Source organism: Balaenoptera acutorostrata, chromosome 16 (assembly GCF_949987535.1).
Source record: "Balaenoptera acutorostrata chromosome 16, mBalAcu1.1, whole genome shotgun sequence".
NCBI lineage: Eukaryota > Metazoa > Chordata > Mammalia > Artiodactyla > Balaenopteridae > Balaenoptera > Balaenoptera acutorostrata.
The window spans coordinates 7,956,523-7,981,201 of NC_080079.1; the positions used below are offsets into that span (position 1 = coordinate 7,956,523).

A 24,679-nucleotide genomic window follows, 5' to 3' on the forward strand; every position below is an offset into this window, starting at 1 on the left:
GTATAATATATATGTATATGATATGTACTGATAGTCATGTAATTTTATGATAATAAATCATATATTTGTATTTATCATATAATTCTTGTGTTCACTTTAAAGATGCAGAAGCAGAGGCCTGGGAAACTAGCAGGCCAACATCACGCCTGCCCGATGCCCACTCAGCACTGGCCACGAGGGGCCCACGGTCTGCCGGCGAGGACGTTCTCCTTCTCCGGCTGGGAGTCTCCAGCCTCTTCAGGAAGGAAGCCGGAGAGGTAGGATGCTCCCCAACACCATCTTCTTACCCACCCCCCCTTCTCCATTTCCTCAGAACTGTCAGCTCCCAGAGCCAGAGCTGGGCCTTGGGCCAATCGCCATGAACACTCATCAGACTCAGGAAGAGGGAGGAGGGTGGTGCTGAGGAAGAAGAACAGGGAGAAAAGAGCTCAGAAAGGAAAGGCAGTCGGGAGAGGAGGTCCCAGAGACTAGAGGGCCCCCCCCCCACGTGTGGTCTTCACCTCAAAAGAGGGCACAGCATTGGGGTGCTACTTGGTGCCAGCTGCCAGGCCCTCTGAGATAAGCACACAGCTTGGCAGGGAGCCCCTTCTCTGTCCCAGGAGAGCCAGAGCCACCCCAGAGAGAGTCGCAGAGTCACAGTCTTCCCAGAGAGGGGGCGGGGCCACAGCCTTGGGGGGCGGGGCCACAGTCTTCCCAGAGAGGGGGCGGGGCCACAGCCTTGGGGGGCGGAGCCACAGGCTGCCAGGGTCGGTCTCTAGGGGCTTTGTGCTTGAGAGAAAACTCAGGTGTAGCCTCTGTGAAGAACCCTTGCAGGGGTTGGGGGGCTGGGAAAGCCACCCACCTCCAAACCCTCAAGAGTGGGTGGGGGCTGGAGCATGGGGAATAAAAACAAACAAACGAATAAACAAACCTTTATACCCAGGTTCACAAGTCTGTAACATCACATGGGATAACCGGTAAGGGGAGAAAGGCTGGGGTCTCACTTTCCATTTTCTACCCGTTAGGTCACATGAGCTCGGATCACATGCGATCCATCTTGTTATAGGAAGTGGCCTCTCAATTTCCCTTTCAGGAGGAAGAAACTGGACTGTTTCAGGAAGGTGAGCCTTAGGGAGGACGAGGAACTAATACTGATAACAGTGTTAACACAGGAGATAATAGGATGTTTGCCCCCAATTAAGAAACTCAGGGTGTTGCTTGGGGTCAGTCTTCGCTGTGTTCCAGGTTAGAGGAGGGGAGGAGCCAGCCAATGGGTGCTGACTTGTTCCTGGTCTCACCGCTAGTGGGTGACAGAGCATGAGCAGAGGCCAGCTGCCTCCACTCTACCCAGAGCTCTCCGATCTCAGAGCTGCCTGCCTTCCACTGGCCCAGGAAATGGGCAGCCCCCTAGGGGAATACACAAGTCTTCAGGCTGCTAAGCCCCACAGCACCCAACTTTTCAGGCCCCAATGTACCCCCTACCTCTACCCACCCAGGGCCCCCCTTCTTCACCAATGCCTTTAGCATCTCAGTATGCCGGCCTTCTCCCTTCAAGGTCCCTCTTCTGCCAGACCAGCTGTAGCACGTGGCACAGGCCTCCACTTTCCCACAGGCCTTTCATTGAAGAGTTTCACGCTGGACACTCCAGGAACGGGAGTAACAAGTCCAGCTCCCAAATGAAAGTTCCAGAACCGTGCTGAGTCCTTGGAGCCACTGCCTTGGTCTGAGCTTCCTGCACCCACACCCCAACCCCACCCCCTTCTGACATAGTTGCTGAAACCCCAAAGGCTCTTCCCCGTCTCAGTCCTGACGGGAGCTCGGTGAACTCAGCCTATTTGCACCAGTCTTCCCTTTGTCACCCTGACCTTGCCCCAGGAAGGGACCCAGCAGTGCCATCGGAGTGTCTGTCAGTGCCCAGGCTGCTGCTTTGTTGAGCAAGGGGGTAATTTGCTTCTCCAAGTCCCCGGACTAGGAGATGCTCCACTCATGGGACTTCTTTTCCCACACAGGACCTTTCCTCATAGGTACGTGCAACTCATATTTGCTTAGAAAGTGTCCTCAATGCAGCCAACCCGATGATCTTAAAATGTAACCCGCATGATGCAGGGCCCAAAATAATTTAGAATGTGCTTCTGGTGTGACATCTCACGGTGTTCCACAGGAAGTATCCAGGTACCAGCAGGGGAAATTATTTTTAGGGAGGACTCCCAGCCGGAAGTTACCCCTCACTCCCAAGGGGGTTTCATGGCAGAACAGTCGAGGATTTAGAGTCAGACAAACCCCGAGCACATCCTGCTTCCATCCTTTCGAGCTGTGCTGCCTTTGGCAAGTTGCAAACCTTCTCTGAGCCTCAGTTACCTCATTTCTAAAACTGAGCAATAACCTTGTCCATGAAACAGAGTTGTCATAAATAAGAAAGCACATAGAATGCTTACGACAGCACCTAGCCTGCAGGGATCAGTCCCCGCCCACTCCCAAAGCCTCCCACCAGAATCCTAGAGCCAGAGGGGCCGCAAGCAAAAGTCAGAAGAACTGTGTGCATGAAATTGCATCAACCATGGAGCTCAGCTGCAAGCAGCTGAAGCTAATTCTGCTCATTAAGGCAAAACAAATGTATTGAAGGGTATCGAGCAGCACACAGCTCTGTACGGGTCAGACAACTAGGTTTGGAGGCTGTGCAGCCAGAAAAAATGTTCAAATTCAATGGGCAGAGCTGCCCCAGGGAGACAAGTGAGACCTCCAGTGGGAACTGACACCTCCACGCGTGCTGGTGACCCCAGAGTGAATGAGCTGGCCATTGCTGCTTGAATAGAACCCTGGAAGCCTCTAGAACATGTGGGTATCTCTGCTGCCCCCAACCTCCCCAGCATGGCATCCACACAGCCTCAGACTCTTTCTGTCACTGGCTCCCATGTGTACCTAACTGGCAGAACTCTTATCAGATGCCCGTTCCCCTGGCTGCAAGGGAGGCTGGGAAGGCAGGTCTCTGGCATTTCAGCCTCTGTAATGGGATGGGGTCCCTGCCTCCCTCCAACTACATGAAGCCAGGAAGGGGCATACAGAGATGCTGAGTGGCCAAAAAGAATTATATAAATATATATGTGTTATATATATATGCTATATATATATTTGGTCTCTTATGGGTACTGTAACAAGCTATCACAAACTGGGTGGCTTAGGACAACAGAAACTTATTTTCTTACAGTTCTGGTGGGCAGAAGTCCAAATTCAAGGTGTCAGGCAAGCTTTCTCTTCTGGTTTCTGGCGGCTGGTGGTAATGCTTGGTGTTCCTTGGCTTGCAGCTGCATCATTGTAATCTCTGCCTCTGTCTTCACGTGGCTGTCTTCCCTCTGTGTGTCTGTGCCTTCACATGGTACTCTTCTTTCTGTGTGTGTCTGTCTCTGCATCTCTTCTCCTCCTAAGGACTCCAGTCACACGGGATTCAGGGCGCATCTTATTGCAGTGTGTCCTCCTCTTAACTTACAACTAAATTACATGTAAAGACCTTTTCCCTTCATTACAAATACCCCATTTCCAAATAAGGTCACATTTATAGATACCAGGGATCAGGACTTCAACATATCGTTTTGGGGGACATAATTCAACCCATAGCACTCTGGCTTTCCCCATATCTTCCCTGTGCTTCCTGGGACCACCTCCAAAATAAACCACCTGCATCCAAGTCCTTCTCTCTGGGCTGTCTTTGGGGTCCTAAACCAAGATGGAGGGTAGAGATCTGAAAAGAAAAGAGAAAGGGGAGCTAAGCTCAGGGAAGGAGAGAGTTAAGAATAGATGATCCGTTGGCCCTATAATATCAAGAAATGAGGTCAAGTTCCAGGAGACCTCTGGGAGATTAGGGAGCAATGGGAAAGGAGCTTCTTTTTTTAGAATTTGGCAGATGCTCTGGCTGGAGCTGGGCCACATCTGGGAAGGCAGTGGGAGAGAGAAGTTGAAGATGGAGCCAGACTTGAGCTTGAGGAGCTGGATGAGGAGGCCGGGACCCTCAGAATGGGTCCTCTAGTCCAGCAGGCTCTGGCTCTGGCTGGGGAATCTGAGGCCCAGAGATGGGCAGCAACTCTCCTGGACTCCCGGCAGAGACTAGAAGCTCGGGTCCTCTGGTCCGTCTTTGGTCCTCCTGTTTTGGCCTCTCTTCCATGGCAGGGTTGGTGGGCGGCAGGATGCAGTCAGAACTGTTTGGGCTCTGCTGACCCAGTCCATCTCTGCTTGGGCCAGGGTGGAGGAGGGCAGACTCCACAGCGAAGGACCAATGCCCACCCTGGTCCAGGACCATCCACCGACTCTGTTTTGTATTGTGTGGGAGTTGGGGCAGCGTCTCTGTGGCTCTGCCTTCCCCCCACTCCCGTGCATTTTCATTAGGCTTATTAATAAATTATGGCCATATCCCCCTGCCCACAAAGTCGACTTGTTATATTCATAGCTCTTGGAAATCTCCCTGCCTAAAGCCTCCACCCCTCCAACTCTGCCAGGGCCTCTGCTTGGTCAGAAATGTGCCTTTTCTCAGCACTGTTATTTCAGTCTGGCCGTGGTATCCACGGGCAGATGAGCTTACTTGGTGACAGGCAGCGGACACCATCCAAACAGGTCTGGTTTTGTCAGAAAACACCTCAGAATCACCCTTGGAGAAGAAAATGTATTTCATTTGGGGGCAGTAGGAAGACACTGGTGCTGTTTAATGTAATTACATATCTTTCAGCTCCTTTTAAAAAATTTTTATTTTAACTCTCCATGGGAAGTAGAATGGAATTATCTGAAGCCTGTTTTCTAACTCAAGGAACAGCAGTTGGAATCATTTTTTTCTGACCAAAGGAGACACTTGTGTAAAATTTTCAGGGTGCAGAGTCCAAGCTGGAATCACTCCCGAGTGAGTGGGGTATGAGATCCGGTGTATCATTTTCTTCTTGCTGCTGTAACAAATTACCACAAACTCAGTGGCTTAACACAACACAAATTTATTAAGTTACAGTTTCGTAGTTCAGAAGACTGAAGGGGACCTCAGTGTGTTAAAAGCTAGGTGCCGGCAGGCTGATTCCTTACTGGAGGTTCTAGGGGGGCATCCATGACCTTGCCCTTTCCAGCTTCTTGAGGCTGCCTGCATCCCTTGGATGGTGGCTCTTTTTCCCCTGTTTTCAAAGCCTGTCACTCTGACCTCTGCTCCTGTCATTCCTTCTCTGACTCTGACCCTCCTGCCTCCCTCTGATAAGGACCTTTGTGATTTCATTTAGCCCATCGGATAATCCAGGATAATCTCCCATCTCTAGACTATTAATTAATTGCATCTGTAAAGTCCCTTTTACCATGGAAAGGGACAAATTCACCATTCTGGGGAATAGGATTGAAGAACCTTGGGGCTGTAATTTGGCCTATCGTAGCCAGAAAATCGTTTCCATGGTCTGGCTGCTCCAATCCTTCCACTGCCCTGGGAGGCAGAAGGAGAGGGGGTTGTGGGCCCCCTTTCATGGAGATGCCCAGAGGTGAAGTCATTGCCCAGGATTGAGAAGTGAGTGCCAGAGCTGAGAGTGGAACCAGGGTCTCCCCATTGCAATGCCAACACTGTTCCTGTCAGCTCCCGTGAGCCCCTGTCAGAACAGGCTGTCTGCGTGGAGACTGAGTGTGTAGATTCTGTCTGCAAAGGGAACCTGCGTTGTGGACCTGGCTCCATGATTCACCTGAGATCACACAGTCCGTGAATTTCTTATGTCCCTGGGTCTCAGTTTTCTGGGGAAAGTAGTCATTTTTCTATAAAGCACATAATAAGTGTTGGCTATGTGGTAGCCATTACTAATAACAACAGGGCAGAACCTCAAAGCTTAGACCGTGCAAGGATGTGCACTGAGGTGCCGGGATGCCTCTGGTTCTTGCCTGCTGTGCTCGGGGCCCTACGCATGCTCCCTCTTCTCTTTGTTCCTCTCTGTTAGCCAAACCCTACTCATCATTCTAAGCCCAACTTGGATATCACCTCCTCCAGGAAGCTCTCTTTGGCTGCTCCTTCCCAATGTTGGAACCATGGTTGCTTCTCAGGAGGGGTGAACCTGGACAGGGAGATGGAAGGATTCCAGTGTTACCCTCTGCAGATCCGGGTTGGAATTCCACGCCTGTCACTTACCAGTATATGTTTTCAGGCTATTCTGAACCTGATTCCTTACCCGTGACACGGGTTGGAGGATGACAAGCTTACTTCCCAAGATGTTGTGAGGCCTGAATGAGACCATTCATGTGAAGCCCTTCCCTCGAGTCTTGCACATGTTAAGTTCTCAGTAAATGGTAGCTACATACAAGGAAAGCATGGAAATCCCACAGTTACCTGAGACAGAGGAACCCAGGTACAAATTCCCTCTGCTTTTGGCTGGAATCCATCAGTATGAGGGCTTAGCTCCTGCACACTGGACCCTTGTTATGGCCATCTTTTATTTATTTTTTTTAACTTTTTATTTTATATTGAAGTATAGCCGATTAACAATATTGTGATAGTTTCAGGTGCACAGCAGAGCGACTCAGCCATGTATATATACATGTATCCATTCTCCCCCAAAGTCCCCTCCCATCCAGGCTGGTTATGGCCATCTTTGATTAGAAAAAATGGAATATCAGATTAATTGCTGTGAAGCATGTGGGCTGATTGAAGCAATGGGGTGGGCTGTGGGAACCCAAGATATTCCCAGGGACCTTGATGCTGTTGGGGGGCAGTGACTCAGAGGCCCTGCCCCCAGTGGTTTTTGTGTTTACTGGGGCTACATTTAAGCACCAGTTATGGTGGGCTTCCCAGACCCCGGGAATCTGGTTACGATGCTGTGTGCCTCTCCCACAGTGTGTGGAGGTGAAGGTCCCTCGCAGGGCTGAGCAGTGGGAGGGAGGCTGCAAGATAACAACGTGGGGGCCCCAGTCCTGCAGAGGGGCTGAATGGGCCTCAGTTCCCCTGGCCCTGCTGCCCGTCATCCCAGGACCCTGTGCTGGCCCGCCTCTTTGCCCTCATTGTCTGGGCAGCTGCCCCATAAGCCGAGTATTAGCCTGATGTTGTCTGGGACCATAAACACCTTGTAAAAGTTGCTGGGAACAAGATACTTTATGTTGGTGGTGACTCCAGCCCAGGCCATTAAGTCTGTCCTGACGTGGGGCTGGGGCTTGCGGTGGCCTGACTCACAGGTTTTGTGTAAGCCCCTAATTAGGGCCTCTGTGCCGCCGCCCGTCTCCAGTCCTACTGGGCTCTGCCCTGAGTCCTGGCAGGACTTTGGGGCTCCCAGGGCCAAGGGCTCTGATTTACATTGTTTAATACCTTTTACCCCTTTTCCTTGCCCTTGGCTTCATGCTCTCCTGTTGCTGTCTTAAAATTCTTAGTCATTTGGAACAAGGGCCTGTATTTTCATTTTGCACGGAGCCCTGCAAATTATGTAGCTGCTCCCGGCTAAGAGGGTGCTTTGTGGGCTGCAGGGTGCTCTCCAGACGAAAGGCCGGGCTGGCTGGAGGGGAGTGAGGGAGGGGCACAGTAGTCAGAGACCAAGTCTGAGCAGTGATGCCAGAGTGCGCATGGGGCCTGCGGAGAGTGTAGGGCCCCGGGGGGCCACTGTGAGAGCTTTGGCTCCCCTCTGAGAGGAATAGGGAGGCACAGGAAGGGTTGAACAGAAGAGTGACATTATCCGACCTAAAGGACAGAAAGGTCAACTTGGCTGCTGTTGGGAAGAGAGTCCAAGGGTAGAAACAGGGAGACCACTCAGGAGGCTGGTGGGGAAATAGGATAAAGATGCTGGTGACTCAGGTGAGGCTGGGAGCAGTGGTGCTGGAGGGAAGCAGTGAGATTCTGGATATACTCTTAGGATGAAGCCATCAGGTTTTGTGATGGAGTAGATGTCATCCAGGGGGTCTGGCTTGTCCTGGTAGAAAGTCTCCAAAGAGACTTTCCCTTCTGTCCCCCATGCCACTTGGCCATTATTTCTCTCCCCCTTCCCCGTCCTGGAATTAGGGCCGGTTTTTTAACTTGCTTTGATCAGTAGAGTGTGGGGAAATGATGCTGTGTCCGTTCCTGGCCTCACGTTGAAGAGGCCCAGCAGCTTCTGGTTCTGCTCTCTGGGAACCCAGTTGCTGTGCTATAAGGAGGCTGGGAGAGACTCCTGGAGGAGAAGCCCATGGACAGCTGGCCGACAGGCAACACCAACTTCCAGACCTGTGAGAAGGACCTTCTTCCACGTTCCAGCCCCAAATGAGTTCCCAGATGAGTGTGGCCGTGGAAGTGACTCCAGCTGACATCACATGGGATGGAAGAACCACCCAGATGAGCCCTGCCCAAGTTCCTGACCAAAAGAATCATGGGAAACAAGACATTGCTCTTTTGGGCTGCTTGTTATGCATCAGTCTCTATCTGCCGTAGATATCTCTTAGACATCCAAGCAGAAATGTGTTGAGTAGGCAGCTGGATACACGAGTTCAGGAAAGAGATCCAGGCTGGGAATTTTCGATATACAGATGTCATTAAAGTCTTGAAACTGAATGAAATTGACAAGATTGAGTGTGGAGGGAGAAGAGAAGAGGACCAAGGACTAAGTCCCCTGACACTTGGATCTTTAAGTGGTCAGGGAGATGGGGAGGGGCCAGCAAAGGGGAGCGATGGGGAGGCCACCGGACACCCATGTGCTGGCCTCTCCACGCCAGGCGACCAGCTCCGGGCACCCAGCCCTCCCTCCCACTCTCTCACTTCTTCTTGGTGATGGTCTTTCTAATGTGACCCCCTTGCTCCTGTCTCCTGTGGACACAGCCGAGAGCGCCGACGACCCTCGGCCATGTCCATTCCTGTCTCCTCTGAGCTCAGGTCCTAGTCTGCATCCTCACTCATCCTGCCCCGTCAGCCTAGGGCTTGTGCTCAGCTCACTCCATATTTTGATGAAATGGGTTTATTTCATAACCAGACACGTGCATGAAACATACTGTGTTGTCAAAGGGCCTTGCTCAGGGGGTGTGCCTTCGAGACCGGGTTTGTTTGTACTCCTGTGTGATCGCTCCTCCTTCCTTCCTTCCATCCATCATTCCTTCCATCCATTTATTATCCTTCTCTCCCTCCCTCCCTTCCATCCATCATTCCCGTCTTTCTGCCATGGATTCATGGGCGCTTCCTCAGCAGGTGTGCCCTGGGAGGTACTCCACCCCTGTCCGAAGGCCCTCACTGTTCAGACTGTCATCCTCAAAAAGTTAATAATTGCAGGGATGATAAACCAGTGCCACCCCCTGACAGTGTCCCCTTCCACAAGGTTCTGGCGTTTTGTTGCTGCTGCTACTGCTGCAGGGGGTCTATGTCCATCCCTCCCCATCTAAGCGCCCTTGGGAATCTGTGAAATAGAGGACAGTCATTCCTATTCTCTACAGTTATCAAGGCTGACATCTAATTACCAAGAAAAAACACTCAGCAGTGTTCAGACAGCAGCTGAGACTGGCTGTCACCAGGGTGTTATCTGGGCCATCTTTCTTGGACTCTGTGGCCCCAGAGGTGTCCAGGACCCACCCTCAGTGTGTGCTGGACTCTTTGGGGGGCTTTGCTGCAAGGTGGCATGGGCAGAGCCCAGAACCCCCGGCCCCCAGTTCAGGGACTGCCGTCATGGTCTTGGAAGTTAGCTCACCTTCCGGCCTCTGTCTCCTCACTTGGGTTGGCATCTCTTGCTGAGGGGTAGAGGGTTGGGTGGCTAGGCCAGAGGGCAGAGGCCTCAAGAGGCGGTTAGAGAATGCAGGTGCTCTCGGCTGAAGCAGGGGCCCTGGGGTCTGAGCTGTGATTGTTGAGGAAAGGCCGAGGGTGCTGGCCTGGGGCTGGTGGAGGGGAGAAGGATGGAAGGGGGTGGCTAGGAAGGTCCTGCAACTTGTACCTGACTTCAAGTAAGATCCAGACTTCCTCTGTCCCTCTGCAGACCCCATTCCTGTGGTGGAGAAAGGCCCCCAGCACCGTCCTCGTACACATGTCCAGTACTGACGTGTCCCAGAACCCAGCTGAGGTCTTGGCTCGCTTTGCCGGTGGCCTATGCCAGGCTGTGCTTGGTTTCATTTTCTTTATTATTTCCCCCTTTCATCTTCCCTCCTCACTCCTATTTCCCTCCTCCCAATACTACCCACTTTAGTGCATTTAATTTACATCCTCCCAATCCCCTTTCAATACATTATACATTTATTTAAATATAAGTGACTCTTTGAAATAGATAGAGTGCCATTTTGCATGTGTTTTAAAATCTCCATAAATACTATTGGCCCGTAAATCTCATTGTCTTTCTTACTTTTTTTTTTTTTTTTTTTGCCAGACATTAAGTTTTTGAGATCGGTTCTTGTTGCTATACATAAGTCTGGTTCAGTACATTACATGGCTGTATGGAATTTTCATTATGTGAGTATACTTATGCTATAGGCTGAATGTTTGTGGACCCCCCCCCCCCCGGCAAAGAAAAACCCTCACATCTTAAAATTCTAACGCCCAAGGTGATGGTATTTGGAGGTGGGTCTTTGGGAGGTGACTAGGTCATGAGGGTGGAGCCCTCATGAATGGGATTAGTGCCCTTGTAAAAGGGACCCCAGAGAGCTCCATCATGCCTTCTGCCATGTGAGGTCACACCCAGAAAATAGCGGGAAGTGGGCTTTCACTCGACCGTGAATCTGCTGTCACCTTGATCTTGGACTTCCCAGCCTCTAGGACTGTGAGAGGTACATGTCTGTTGTTTTATGAGCTGCCCAGTCTTTGGTGTTCTGTTATAGAAGCCTGAGCCAACTCTGTCTCTCTCTCTGTCTCTCTGTCTGTCACACACACACACACACACACCCCCTTTTTCCATTCCTGAGCAATGGGCCCTACCCCTCTTTGTGATGAGAATAATGCTGTGCTGAAAGCCCTTCTCCGTGTCTCCTGGTGGCCCTGCGGCATGTCTCTGGGATGCATCTGCAGGAGCCCCACGCCTGTCCTGGGCTTCTGCATGGTGGGCGGGTACACACTGCCTGGCTGTCCACCGTCTTGCAGCAGCCTGGCCTCCCAGCTGGACGGGGCCCCATTTCTGCAAGCTCACAGCTGCCCTGGCTGTCACTTGACCTTCTGTTTTTGGGGAATCAGATGGCTGGAGGTGATGTCTCCTTTGTTCCCGAGTCTCTGGCAGAGGTCTCCTCATTTCCTCAGCAGACGCTGTCTCCCCCCTGTTAACCATCTGCTTATACTTCGCTCATTTTCCTGAGGGGCTGACTCTCTCTCACTCGCTGATTTGTAGGACTTACTTGTATAATTTACATAATAATTTTTATCAGTTTCAGACTTTGAAGAAAAAGTGCCCCCAGCCTGTCACTCATCTGTTCAGTTTGTCGGTGGAATTCTTTATTGAACAGAAATCTTTAATTTTGATGAAGTTGAATCTGTCATATTTTTTCACATAGTTCATTCTTTTGGCATCTTGTTTAAGAAACTGTTGCCAACGTTGAGACCATGAAGCTTTTTTTCTTTTTTAAAAAATTAGCTTTAGAATTTAAAGCTAATATTTCAGGCTTTAAACTATTTGGAATATGTATGTGTGTCCATATTGTATTATATTATCATGTGATATTATATTATATATATAATATTTTTCATTTTTACAGTCTTGTCTTTATGTACAATATGAAGACTTTCCAAATACCATTGATGGTTGCATCTAAAGAGCTTTAGTGTTTATTTTCTTTCTTCATAGCCTGTACTGAGAATCTAAACTATCACTAGTTCTAGAGGAAGTAAATATCCAGGGCAAATACTTTTCTTATACTTCCTTTGTTTCTTCCTTCCCGGATTCTAATGTGTTGGCACCAATGGCAGTTGTTCATCTTGGGTTGTTTACCTCTGCATTTTGAGCAGTCGAATGCTCCACTAGCTTATCTTCCCTTTGAAGCAGCCTGATTATTTGCTTCCTTAATTCAGTGTGAGGATTTCAAGAATCTGCTTTTCATTTAGAACTTGCTTCTTTCAACCGCTGTTCCTTGCAGGAAAAGTTTGGATTGCGTAACGGCTTAATATGCATTAAACGTTAAAAAATACCACAAATGGGGACTTCCCTGGTGGACCAGTGGTTAAGACTCCACGCTTTCAGTGCAGGGGGCGTGGGTTCAATCCCTGGTCGGGGAACTAAGATCCCACATGCTGTGTGGCCAAAAAAAAAAAAAAACTCGCAAATGTATGTTGAAATTATAAGACGCACTGTGATTCCCATACTAATGACTGTCAAATAGGCAACATGATATTTAGGTGATAAATGCGGCCAGTGAGTCAAGGTGCTGAAGGAATGTTGGACCCAGGGCTCTCCATGTGGAGTATAGTCTGTATGTGGTCGGAGCCCAAATCTTCCTCACATGGCAGGTTAATATCTTCAGCATCATTTCCTAAATAATTCATCTTTTCCTCTCTGAGTTTTGATGCCGTTGACATGATTTTGGTATGATTCTGGAATTTCTATTCTGTTTCTTTGATTGTCTCATCTGTTCCTTTGCCAGTACCACATCTTTGATCTTTAGCCATTCATGAATCTTTATTTTTCATATGAATTTTCAAATCAACCCATAAAGTTCCTCAAAATGTGTTGCTGTGACTTTGATTGGATTATCGTTAATTTTCAGATGAGCTTGAGGAGAATCAACCTTGGTGATGTGAAGTTGTGCCATCCATGAATGGGACACAGTTCCCTGTTTCCTCACATATCCTTTTGTGCTTTTACTAGATTCAAAATTTTCTCTATAGGGATTTTGTGCATTCTCTAATAGGCTAATTCATAGATGCTTTCTATTTTTTATTGCTATGATAAATGCTAATATATTTTGGCTACATTTTTCCAGCTAGTTTTGGCTGGAACAGACAAACGCTGCTTTCTGTATGTTGATTATGTATCTGGCAGCTGTACTGAACTCTCCCATTTCTTCTTTTTTTTTTTTTTTTAACATCTTTATTGGAGTATAATTGCTTTACAATGGTGTGTTAGTTGTTGCTGTATAACAAAGTGAATCAGCTATACATATACATATAACCCCATATCTCCTCCCTCCTGCGTCTCCCTCCCATCCTCCCTATCCCACCCCTCTAGGTGGTCACAAAGCACCGAGCTGATCTCCCTGTGCTATGTGGCTGCTTCCCACTAGCTATCTGTTTTACATTTGGTAGTGTATATATGTCCATGCCACTCTCTCACTTCGTCTCAGCTTACCCTTCCCCCTCCTTGTGTCCTCAAGTCCATTCTCTATGTCTACGTCTTTATTCCAGTCCTGCCCCTAGGTTCTTCAGAACAATTTTTTTTTTTTTTAGATTCCATAGGTATGTGTATTTGTTTTTCTCTTTCTGACTTACTTCACTCTGTATGACAGTCTCTGTGTCCATCTACCTCACTACAAATAACTCAATTTCGTTTCTTTTTGTGGCTAATATTCCATTGTATATATGTGCCACATCTTCTTTATCCATTCATCTGTCAATGGACACTTAGGTTGCTTCCAGGTCCTGGCTATTGTAAATAGAGCTGCAATGAACATTGTGGTACATGACTTGTTTTGAATTACGGTTTTCTCAGGGTATATGCCCAGTAATGGGATTGCTGGGTCGTATGGTAGCTCTATTTTTAGTTTTTTAAGGAGCCTCCATACTGTTCTCCATAGTGGCTGTATCAATTTACATTCCCACCAACAGTGCAAGAGGGTTCCCTTTTCTCCACACCCTCTTCAGCATTTATTGTTTGTAGATTTTTTGATGATGGCCATTCTGACTGGTGTGAGGTGATACCTCATTGTAGTTTTGATTTACATTTCTCTAATGATTAGTGATGTTGAGCATCCTTTCATGTGTTTGTTGGCTATTTGTTTATCTTCTTTGGAGAAATGTCTATTTAGGTCTTCTGCCCATTTTTGGATTGGGTTGTTTGTTTTTTTGATATTGAGCTGCATGAGCTGCTTGTAAATTTTGGAGATTAATCCTTTGTCAGTTGCTTCATTTGCAAATATTTTCTCCCATTCTGAGGGTTGTCTTTTTGTCTTGTTTATGGTTTCCTTTGCTGTGCAAAAGCTTTAAAGTTTCATTAGGTCCCATTTGTTTATTTTTGTTTTTATTTCCATTTCTATAGGAGGTGGGTCACAAAGGATCTTGCTGTGATTTATGTCATAGAGTATTCTGCCTATGTTTTTCTCGAAGAGTTTTATAGTGTCTAGCCTTACATTTAGGTCTTTAATCCATTTTGAGTTTCTTTTTGTGTATGGTGTTAGGGAGTGTTCTAATTTCATTCTTTTACATGTAGCTGTCCAGTTTTCCCAGCACCACTTATTGAAGAGGCTGTCTTTTCTCCATTGTATATTCTTGCCTCCTTTATCAAAAATAAGGTGACCATATGTGAGTGGGTTTATCTCTGGGCTTTCTATCCTGTTCCATTGATCTATATTTCTGTTTTTGTGCCAGTACCATACTGTCTTGATTACTGTAGCTTTGTAGTATAGTCTGAAGTCCAGGAGCCTGATTCCTCCAGCTCCGTTTTTTTTTTCTCAAGATTGCTTTGGCTATTCGGGGTCTTTTGTATTTCCACACAAATTGTGAAATTTTTTGTTCTAGTTCTGTGAAAAGTGCCGTTGGTAGTTTGATAGGGATTGCACTGAATCTGTAGATTGGGTAATAGAGTCATTTTTACAATGTTGATTCTTCCAGTCCAAGAACATGGTATATCTCTCCATTTGTTTGTATCATCTTTAATTTCTTTCATCAGTGTCTTATAGTTTTCTGCATACAGGTCTTTTGTCTCCTTAGGTAGGCTTATTCCTAGGTATTTTATTCTTTTTGTTGCAGTGGTAAATGGGAGTGTTTCCTTAATTTCTCTTTCAGATTTTTCATCATTAGTGTATAGGAATGCAAGAGATTTCTGTGCATTAATTTTGTATCCTGCTACTTTACCAAATTCATTGATCAGCTCTAGTAGTTTTCTGGTAGTATCTTTAGGATTCTGACTATGTATCTGCATACAGTGACAGCTTTACTTCTTCTTTTCCAATTTGGATTCCTTTTATTTCTTTTTCTTCTCTGATTGCTGTGGCTGAAACTTCCAAAACTATGTTGAATAATAGTGGTGAGAGTGGACAACCTTGTCTTGTTCCTGATCTTAGAGGAAATGGTTTCAGTTTTTCACCATTGAGAACGATGTTGGCTGTGGGTTTGTCATATATGGCCTTTATTATGTTGAGGTAAGTTCCCTCTGTGTCTACTTTCTAGAGGGTTTTTGTCATAAATGGGTGTTGAATTTTGTCGAAAGCTTTTTCTGCATCTATTGAGATGATCATGTGGTTTTTCTCCTTCAGTTTGTTAATATGGTTTATCACATTGATTGATTTGCATATATTGAAGAATCCTTGCATTCCTGGGATAAACTCCACTTGATCATGGTGTATGATCCTTTTACTGTGCTGTTGGATTCTGTTTGCTAGTATTTTGTTGAGGATTTTTGCATCTATGTTCATCAGTGATATTGTCCTGTAGTTTTCTTTCTTTTTGACATCTTTGTCTGGTTTTGGTATCAGGGTGATGGTGGCCTTGTAGAATGAGTTTGGGAGTGTTCCTCCCTCTGCTATATTTTGGAAGGGATTGAGAAGGATAGGTGTTAGCTCTTCTCTAAATGTTTGATAGAATTCGCCTGTGAAGCCATCTGGTCCTGGGCTTTTGTTTGTTGGAAGATTTTTAATCACAGTCTCAATTTCAGTGCTTGTGATTGGTCTGTTTATATTTTCTATTTCTTCCTGGTTCAGTCTCGGAAGGTTGTACTTTTCTAAGAATTTGTCCATTTCTTCCAGGTTGTCTATTTTATTGGCATAGAGTTGCTTGTAGTAGTCTCTTAGGATGCTTTGTGTTTCTGTGGTGTCTGTTGTAACTTCTCCTTTTTCATTTCTAATTTTATTGATTTAAGTCCTCTCGCTCTTTTTCTTGATGAGTCTGGCTAATGGTTTATCAATTTTGTTTATCTTCTCAAAGAACCAGCTTTAAGTTTTATTGATCTTTGCTACATTTCCTTCATTTCTTTTTCATTTATTTCTGATCTGATCTTTATGATTTCTTTCCTTCTGCTAACTTTGGGGTTTTTTTGTTTTTCTTTGTCTAATTGCTTTAGGTGTAAGGTTAGGTTGTTTATTTGAGATGTTTCGTGTTTCTTGAGGTGGGATTGTATTGCTGTAAACTTCCCTCTTAGAACTGCTTTTGCTGCATCCCATAGGTTTTGGGTCATCGTGTTTTCATTGTCATTTGTTTCTAGGTATGTTTTGATTTCCTCTTTGATTTCTTCAGTGATCTCTTGGTTTTTTAGTAGTGTATTGTTTAGCCTCCATGTATTTGTATTTTTTACATATTTTTTCCTGTAATTGATATCTAGTCTCATAGTGTTGTGGTCGGAAAAGATACTTGATACAATTTCAATTTTCTTAAATTAACCGAGGCTTGATTTGTGACCCAAGATATGATCTATCCTGGAGAATGTTCCATGAGCACTTGAGAAGAAACTGTATTCTGTTGTTTTTGGATGGAATGTCCTATAAATATCAGTTAAGTCCATCTTGTTTAATGTGTCATTTAAAGCTTGTATTTCCTTATTTATTTTCATTTTAGATGATCTGTCCATTGGTGAAAGTGGGGTGTTGAAGTCCCCTACTATGTTTGTGTTGCTGTTGATTTCCCCTTTTATGGTTGTTAGCATTTGCCTTATGTATTGAGGCGCTCCTATGTTGGGTGCATGAATATTTACAATTGCTATATCTTCTTCTTGGATTGATCCCTTGATCACTATGTAGTGTCCTTCTTTGTCTCTTGTAATAGTCTTTATTTTAAAGTCTATTTTGTCTGATATGAGAATTGCTACTCCAGCTTTCTTTTGATTTCCATTTGCATGGAATATCCTTTTCCATCCCCTCACTTTCAGTCTGTATGTGTCCCTAGGTCTGAAGTGGGTCTCTTGTGGACAGCATATATACGGGTCTTGTTTTCGTATCCATTCAGCCAGCTTGTGTTTTTTGGTTGGAACATTTAATCCATTTACATTTAAGGTAGTTATCGATATGTATGTTCAAATTACCATTTTCTTAATTGTTTTGGGTTTGTTATTGTAGGTCTTTTCCTTCTCTTGTGTTTTCTGCCTAAAGAAGTTCCTTTAGCATTTGTTGTAAAGCTGGTTTGGTGGTGCTGAATTGTCTTAACTTTTGCTTGTCTGTAAAGGTTTTAATTTCTCCATCAAATCTGAATGAGATCCTTGCTGGGTAGAGTAATCTTGGTTGTAGCTTTTTCCCTTTCATCACTTTAAATATGTCCTGCCACTCCCTTCTGGCTTGCAGAGTTTGTGCTGAAAGACCAGCTGTTAACCTTATGGGGATTCCCTTGTATGTTATTTGTTGCTCTTCCCTTGCTGCTTTTAATATGTTTTCTTTGCATTTAATTTTTGATAGTTTGATTAATATGTGTCTTGGCGTGTTTCTCCTTGGATTTATCCTTTATGGGACTCTCTGCACTTCCTGGACTTGATTGACTATTTCCTTTCCCATGTTAGGGAAGTTTTCAACTATAATCTCTTCAAATATTTTCTCAGACCCTTTCTTTTTCTCTTCTTCTTCTGGGAATTCGAATGTTGGTGTGTTTAATGTTGTCCCAGAGGTCTGAGAGTGTCCTCAGTTCTTTTCATTCTTTTTTCTTTATTCTGGTCTGTGGTAGTTATTTCCACTATTTTATCTTCCAGGTCACTTATCCGTTCTTCTGCCTCTGGATTCCTTCTAGAGAATTTTAAATTTCATTTATTGTATTGTTCATCATTGTTTGTTTGCTCTTTAGTTCTTCCAGGTCCTTGTTAAACATTTCTTGTATTTTCTCCATCCTACTTCCAAGATTTTGGATCATCTTTACTATCATTACTCTGAATTCTTTTTCAGGTAGACTGCCTATTTCCTCTTCATTTGTTTGGTCTGGTGGGTTTTTACCTTGCTTCTTCATCTGCTGTGTGTTTCTCTGTCTTCTCATTTTGCTTAACTTACTGTGTTTGGGATCTCCTATTCGCAGGCTGCAGGTTCATATTTCCCGTTGTTTTTGGTGTCTGCTTCCAGTGGGTAAGGTTGGTTCAGTGGGTTGTGTAGGCTTCCTGGTGGAGGGGACTGGTGCCTGTGTTCTGGTGGATGAGGCTGGATCTTGTGTTTCTGGTGGGCAGGACCACGTCCAGTGTGTGTTTTGGGGTGTCTGTGCCCTTATTATGATTTTAGGCAGCCTCTCTGCTAATGGGTGGGGTTGTGTTCCTGTCTTGCTAGTTGTTTGGCATAGGGTGTCCAGCACTATAGCTTGCTGGTCACTGAGTGGAGCTCAACGTCTTAGCGTTGAGATGGAGATCTCTGGGAGAGCTTTCGCCATTTGATATTACATGGAGCCGGGAGGTCTCTGGTGGACCAGTGTCTTGAACTTGGCTCTCTCAATTCAGAGGCACAGGCCTGACACCTGGCCGGAACACGAAAACCCTGTCAGCCACACGGCTATTATATCTGCAGGAATGCTGGGAAGTCTCAATGAACAACTTCAGAAAAATGCCACCTGTACAAGGAGGAGCTCCTTGATGAGATGCAAAAACCACAGGCCAGCTATGAACTCAAGAGTCTGCTTCCCAGTTTACCGTTACGCCTCCTCGCAGATACCTCTGTCTCTCTTTCTGTGGCCCTCTCCCACTTTTTCTAATAGTCTGTCTGTTGGTTCTCTTGGGTTTTGACTTTCTTTCGTGGCTATTGATCTAGTCAACTTTTCTATTTCCTCTTGAGCCCGTTTTGGCACTTATGTTTTTTTTCCAGAAGTATTTCCATTTAATCTGTTTTAAAGTATTGGCTTGTGGTTGTGAATAATATCCCTTAAATATTTAATATCAAATACAATATTTGTTATATCTGAGTTGTTCCCTGTTTTCATTTTGTATTTTATATATTGGTATTTTGACTGTGCTCATCATTTCTGTTTTGTTCTCGATTTTTGAATTTTTTTTGAATTCTGCCTGTTATTTATTTTCTTAGGTCCTTCTTGTTACCTTGAATTGACTGTTGTTCTTTCTCTAGTCCTGTGAGCGACACTCACTTGTTTTCCTTTTTTCTTGTTTTCTAATTAATATAGTAAAGGTTTTGAAAAATAGAAAAAAAAAAAAAAAAAAGGGACTTCCCTGGCGGTCCAGTGGTTAAGATACCGTGCTTCCACTGCAGGGGGCGCGGGTTTGATCCCTGGTTGGGGAACTGAGATCCCCCATGCCACACAGCTCAGCCAAGAAATAGAAAAAAAAGAAGGGTTTGAATTTTCCTCTAAGAATGACATTAGCCACAATCCATGAATTTTTCCATGTGTTATGTTCATTTTTATTCACTTGTTGGGGGGTAATTTCAGCTATTCAGTATTCTGTATTCTGAATGATTATATTTCCTCTATCCTTATTAACTCTAATTTTTATAGTGATTAAAGAAACCTTTTAGACTTTTAAAAGAGTTGTCTTTAATTTGAAAACGACGTACCAGAAGATATAACCAACGTAGAGGTAAGCAAGGCCGGGAGAGGAGGTGTGAGCAGGTGTGCTGATGGCCTCTCAGAAGCCCTGAATCCTGACAGTGAAGTCACCTCCCCCATTACCCAGTTTGTGGAGGATTTTCTGTCACTTGCAACAGACAATCTGCACAGCCTGGGCTTGGGGAAGGGCTGCAGACACTGAGTCTGCATGAGCCTGGACCATCAGGTGGGGCTCAGGGCGGCCTACCAGGTCAGGTTCAGGGTCAGGCAGGGTGGAGTCTGCAGGGAGAGGGGGCGCATGCAGCACAGGCCACAGGATTCTTCCACATGTAAGGAGGAGTCTGGAGGATGACAAACCTCCAGAGTGAAACTCATCTAGGGCGGGCTTAGGTACTAATAACAACAACAACAACAGTAGCAGCTACAGTCTCTCAGTGAGGCCAGTTCTGTGCCAAGCACTGTCCTAAGGACTTTACAGATATTACCTCATAGTCTTCATAACAGTCCATGTTGTTGGCACTGTTTTTATCCTCAGGTGCAGAGGCTGAGGCCCAGAGCAGTTAAGAAAGTTGCCCAAGGTGGTCAGCTGGCTAGGGATAGAGCTGGCATCAAGCCCAGGAGGCAGAGCCAGTTGGCCCTGGGTCCCTGCTGGTAACCACTGTGCTGTCCCAAAAGGGGCTGAGCAGACTTGACACCTTTGGCAAAGTAGTGGGCTGCCCTGCTGCGCCTGTGCTGAGTCCAGGTTCCTGGTTGTCTATTCCTTTCCCTTTAGCAGAGGCTGACACTTTGATTCCCAACTGGATGGAGGAAGCTGGCTGTTTTCTCCTTACGTGGCCCTGAAAGAAGCAGGAATGGTGCTCCTTGTTCTTAATATGCTGCATGCTGTTTAGGAATCCAGCTTGTATCAGAAAGCCTAACCCAGACTGCCTTCAGAAAAACATGGGATTTTATTGGTGCCTGTAACTCAACTGTGTCAGGAATGGTTTGATCCAGGTCTCAAATGATGTAACCAGGACCTAGCTTCTCTCTCTTCCTTTCTTGGCTCTGCTTCCTCGATGTTAGCATATTTTCAGGCAGATTCTTTCCTCCTAGGCACAGAATGGGTGCCAAAACTCCTGGAGCTACATCCTTCCTTATTCGTGTCTAGAGGGAAAGGTTGAGACTCTTCTAATTGCTTTCTTATGGAAGAAGAGGCCTCGTTGATTTTGATTGGCTTGGGTACCCATTCCTGAACCAATTATTGAGGCCAGGGAAAGTGGAATTTGCTGATTGCCTTGTGAAAATAAACCCCTGGGTCAGAAGACCAGGGAGTCATCCTCTGTGGAGTGGGGTCTGTCTCAGCCTGGCTAATTAATGTCCATACTAAAGAGACGTTGTCAGTGTGCTTTAGTTTACACGTATGTTTCCGGGGATTGGAGTTTTTGTTCTGAGTTGGTGCATTTGTTTGTCTGGTTTGCTTATAGCCCTGGTTTTTGCTTCTTTATTCTTTCAGCTGCAAAACTGTTTTGAAGCGGGATTTAGATGGGAGTCCAGCACAAAGCAGGTGTGATCAAGACAGATGAGATATTAATCAGTGTTTCGTGCTCTTGCATTTTCCCTCCCCTGTTCTAGAGGGCCTCAGGCTGCTGTGTCCTCTTGCTTCGGGCCACTTGTTGCCTGAGGACCATGCCTGTCCCTGGCCTTTTGTTTAGCTCATTGAAGGGACTGGGGGGGTTCTCCCAGAGGGAGGCCCGGGATGAAGGGTGGCGACCGTGAGAGGAGGGGCTGGGAGAGTCCTTTCCACTGAGGGGCACCGTGCTGCATGCCCTCCATTTGCCCTCTGTGCCCTTCCCATCTGCTCTGGGCCCCTGGAAGGGGACCCTCGGGGACTGCCTCAGTGGGCTCACTGGCTTCCAGTTGGTTTGGCTGGTGGGAAGCACCAGCAGGAGATGTGGGAGGGAGGAGAGGCTGGGTGCTTATTCCCGGATCTCTCCCTCAGGGGTCTCTGAGGGTCTCAGTGTCTGTTCAGCAGCCCCTTTCCCAGTCTCTGTGCCCAGCTTCTGGAAGGGACTGCCTCCCCTCATACCATCGGTAGCCCTGGGTCTGCACTGGTTTCTCTACACATGGTCCATGGCTTTGTAAATGGTCTCTTTGATGGGCCAGTGGTCTCCTGCCAGACCCCTGACTCATACAGGGATGGCCTATGGGGTCTTGATAGCAGTGGGCACCTAGGCCCCATGCCCGTAGTGTCCTGAGAGGTGGCAAGTCTTTGCGGGGGGTGACCAACTACTACCCCTGGTCACCAGGTGCTTAGTCTTGGCAAAAATGTCCTCCCCTGCCCTGCCCCATTTAGTATGGGGACAGGAAAGCTCCCTGCTCCTGGTGAACCCACAACTCAGAGGCCTGGGGCCTCCCCACCTATTCTGCTGTACGTACCGTCCTTGGGCCTTTGCAGAACCCTTAGGAGACAGAGATAGGGTTGTCAGAAAAAACAAGGACACCCAGTTAAATTTGCATTTCAGATAAAAAATGAATAATATTTTAAGATAAGTATATCTCAAATATTTCATGGGATATTCTTATGCTAATTTTTTGTTTGTTTGTTTATTTAATCTGGGCATCCTGTATTTTTATTTGCTAAATCTAGCAACCTAGTCTGAGAAGGCCCCATAATATAATGACGGAGTGAATTTGCCATCACCCCAAGGGTGGGAGCATAGGGCGGGAATATAAGGTCAGGTTTAATTTGCTTTTAAAAAATACAAAGTGCCATTTCTTGGCACGTTGATCAGTGGAGTAAAATCCATGCTGAGCCCAGTAAAGCAGGGCTGCCTGGTAGAAGCAGGATGTGAGAATGATGCCGTGTCTGCCCAGCTCTCCTCTGCCTTCCCCTCCTCGGGGTCCATGAGGATCTTAGGAGCCACTCCCCAGCCCCCGTGCCCAGACGGGCTCCCATAAATCCAGTCTGCGTTTCATGCAAAGAAGTCAAGCTGTCAATTACTTTATGATATTTGGTCTTATTGTTACTAGAACCTTTTCTCTCCCTGATTTCTGAAGTAACGCATAGTCATATTGAAAACTAGAAAATACAGAGAAAGATAAAGAAGAAATTACAAACTGTGTATTACCCTGCCATTTTGCATGTCCTTACATTGCATTTCCACATATTTTATATACGTACATGCTGTATCTTGAAGATAAAGCTTGGCTCCTACTCTACACTTTTTTTTTTTGCCGCACCACAAGGCATGTAGGATCTTAGTTCCCCAACCAGGGATCGAACCCACGCCCCCTGCAGTGGGAGCGTGGAGTCTTAACCACTGGACCGCCAGGGAAGTCCCATCTACACGCTTCTTTATCATTTGCTTTTCACTTAATAATAGAAGGGGATACTTTCCCATTATTGTTAAATATTCTCCCAAACATTAAGTTTATGGCTCTATCGTATTCTACCTTATTAATGGGCTGCATTATTTTAATTTAATTATTTTAAATTAAATAATTTAATTATTTTAAATTTAATTTAATTCAATTCAATTATTTTAATTTCCTTGGCCAAACAGAAGGTTTTTGTGGAATCAGTTTGTTCATTCATTCATTCACACCCCCCCACCCCCCCGACTCATTGTGCACATGGAAGAACTTGAAGGTCCCAGGTGCCGACCTCTCTCCTTTCCCTGGTCCTTTCTTGGAGAGATGCTTTCTCTGGCCCTGCGGTGGATGTGGTGCTTGGTGGTGAGCATCCGCCTTCCCCCCGCCCCTGCCCCGCCCCCCTGGAGGTTGTTTCAGCAATGCCTTAGCCTTTTGAACTCTACCCCAGTCATCACCAATAATGAGAGCGATGAGCCTTATTCTTCTGTGTGTTTTTGGAAAGCCATAAAAACTTCACTGTAAAAATATTAATGAAAAGCAATGCAATAATTCTTCCACCACCAGAGTTTACACTTCTGACTTTTATCCCATAGCTGCCTCCCCTGAGAAAATAAAATATACTTCTGATTAGCTGGGCTTTAAAGTGAAAGCTGAGCGCTGGGCAGTGTGAGATAAGGGGCTGCTCGGTGTAGGGAAGGGGCTGGGCTGTCTGTATTCCTGGGCCGACGAGCCACGTGGGGCCCTGTCCCGGGGAGGGGCCAGGACAGAACGCTGACCGTCCTGCCCGTTGACCACCTTCTCATCGATGTCATGGACCTGACGGGACCGTATTGCCTTCATGCTCCACTTCTGGGGGACACACTATTTCTTCTAGCTCTGCATCCCCTGCCTGGAAGCACCGTGGTCCAGGGCCAGGGACCTGGCCTTAATCTCAGGAGTCCAGGTTTGAATCCCAGCTCCACCTATTCCTGGTTGGGGACCTGGGGCATGTCTGAGCCTCAGTCTCTGCATCTGGGAAATGGGCATAATAACACCTACCCCAAAGGACCAGAGTGAGAATTAAATGACATGCAGGTGCCCTGAGATCCTTATTCCTTCCCACCGCCCTTCTCTCTCTACTGTAGAACAACACTTCTTTGAGTGAGTCCTTCCTCTTCCAACCTCTGAGCCTCCGCCCTCTGTCCTGGTTTGTCCTCCCCCATTCCCCCTCCTCCCCTGCCTCCGAGAAGCAGATCCTGAGACCAGGATTGGAGGAAGGTTGCATATCTGGGAGACCATCCCAGACCAAACCAACAGGAGTGGAGACTTGAGCTGGGAAGGAAGTTGCTGCTGGGGAGTCTCTGGGAGACTCAGCCTGAGATATCCTACCCGAAGAGCGAGGCTGCCGGGGCTTTACACGCCCACCCCTGTCAGTCACCGAGCACTGCCCCCAGGGACTCCCAATTCCCACGGTGCTCTGGGCTTGCAGTGCTTGTGGCCATGGCCCCAGGCATGCCCAGTGGCCTGCACTGCCATGTTGTGGAGATTAGTCCCTCTACTGGCTCAGGGAGGGCTCCAATCTTTGCACCTTTGCTTGGTTTAGCAAAGAAAGGGAAGAAAGAGTTAAGAAAGACCTGGAACAACGGCAGGGACCCCAGGAGCTAGGTGGGAGGAGACTCATAGAATGCGAGGCCTGCTTTCTTACTAAGCCCTGGGATTAGGTTTCCTTCCGCTGTCCTCAGCAATTCTTTGGTAATTTGCCTGTCTCAGCAGAGCTCAGGAGCATAGGGAAAAGGATTTTCCTTCCTGGGGCTGGAGTGTTGGCGGCAGTGGGGGAGAGTTGGGTGGGCCTGCGGCTGACCTGGTTTCTCC

At 46.5% G+C, this 24,679-nt stretch overlaps 1 pseudogene; it reads left to right on the plus strand.

The window, feature by feature from the left end:
* The window catches only part of LOC103001539 (elongation factor 1-alpha 1-like), a 123,120-nt pseudogene that overhangs the window by 10,843 nt on the left and 87,598 nt on the right, over positions 1-24,679 (plus strand).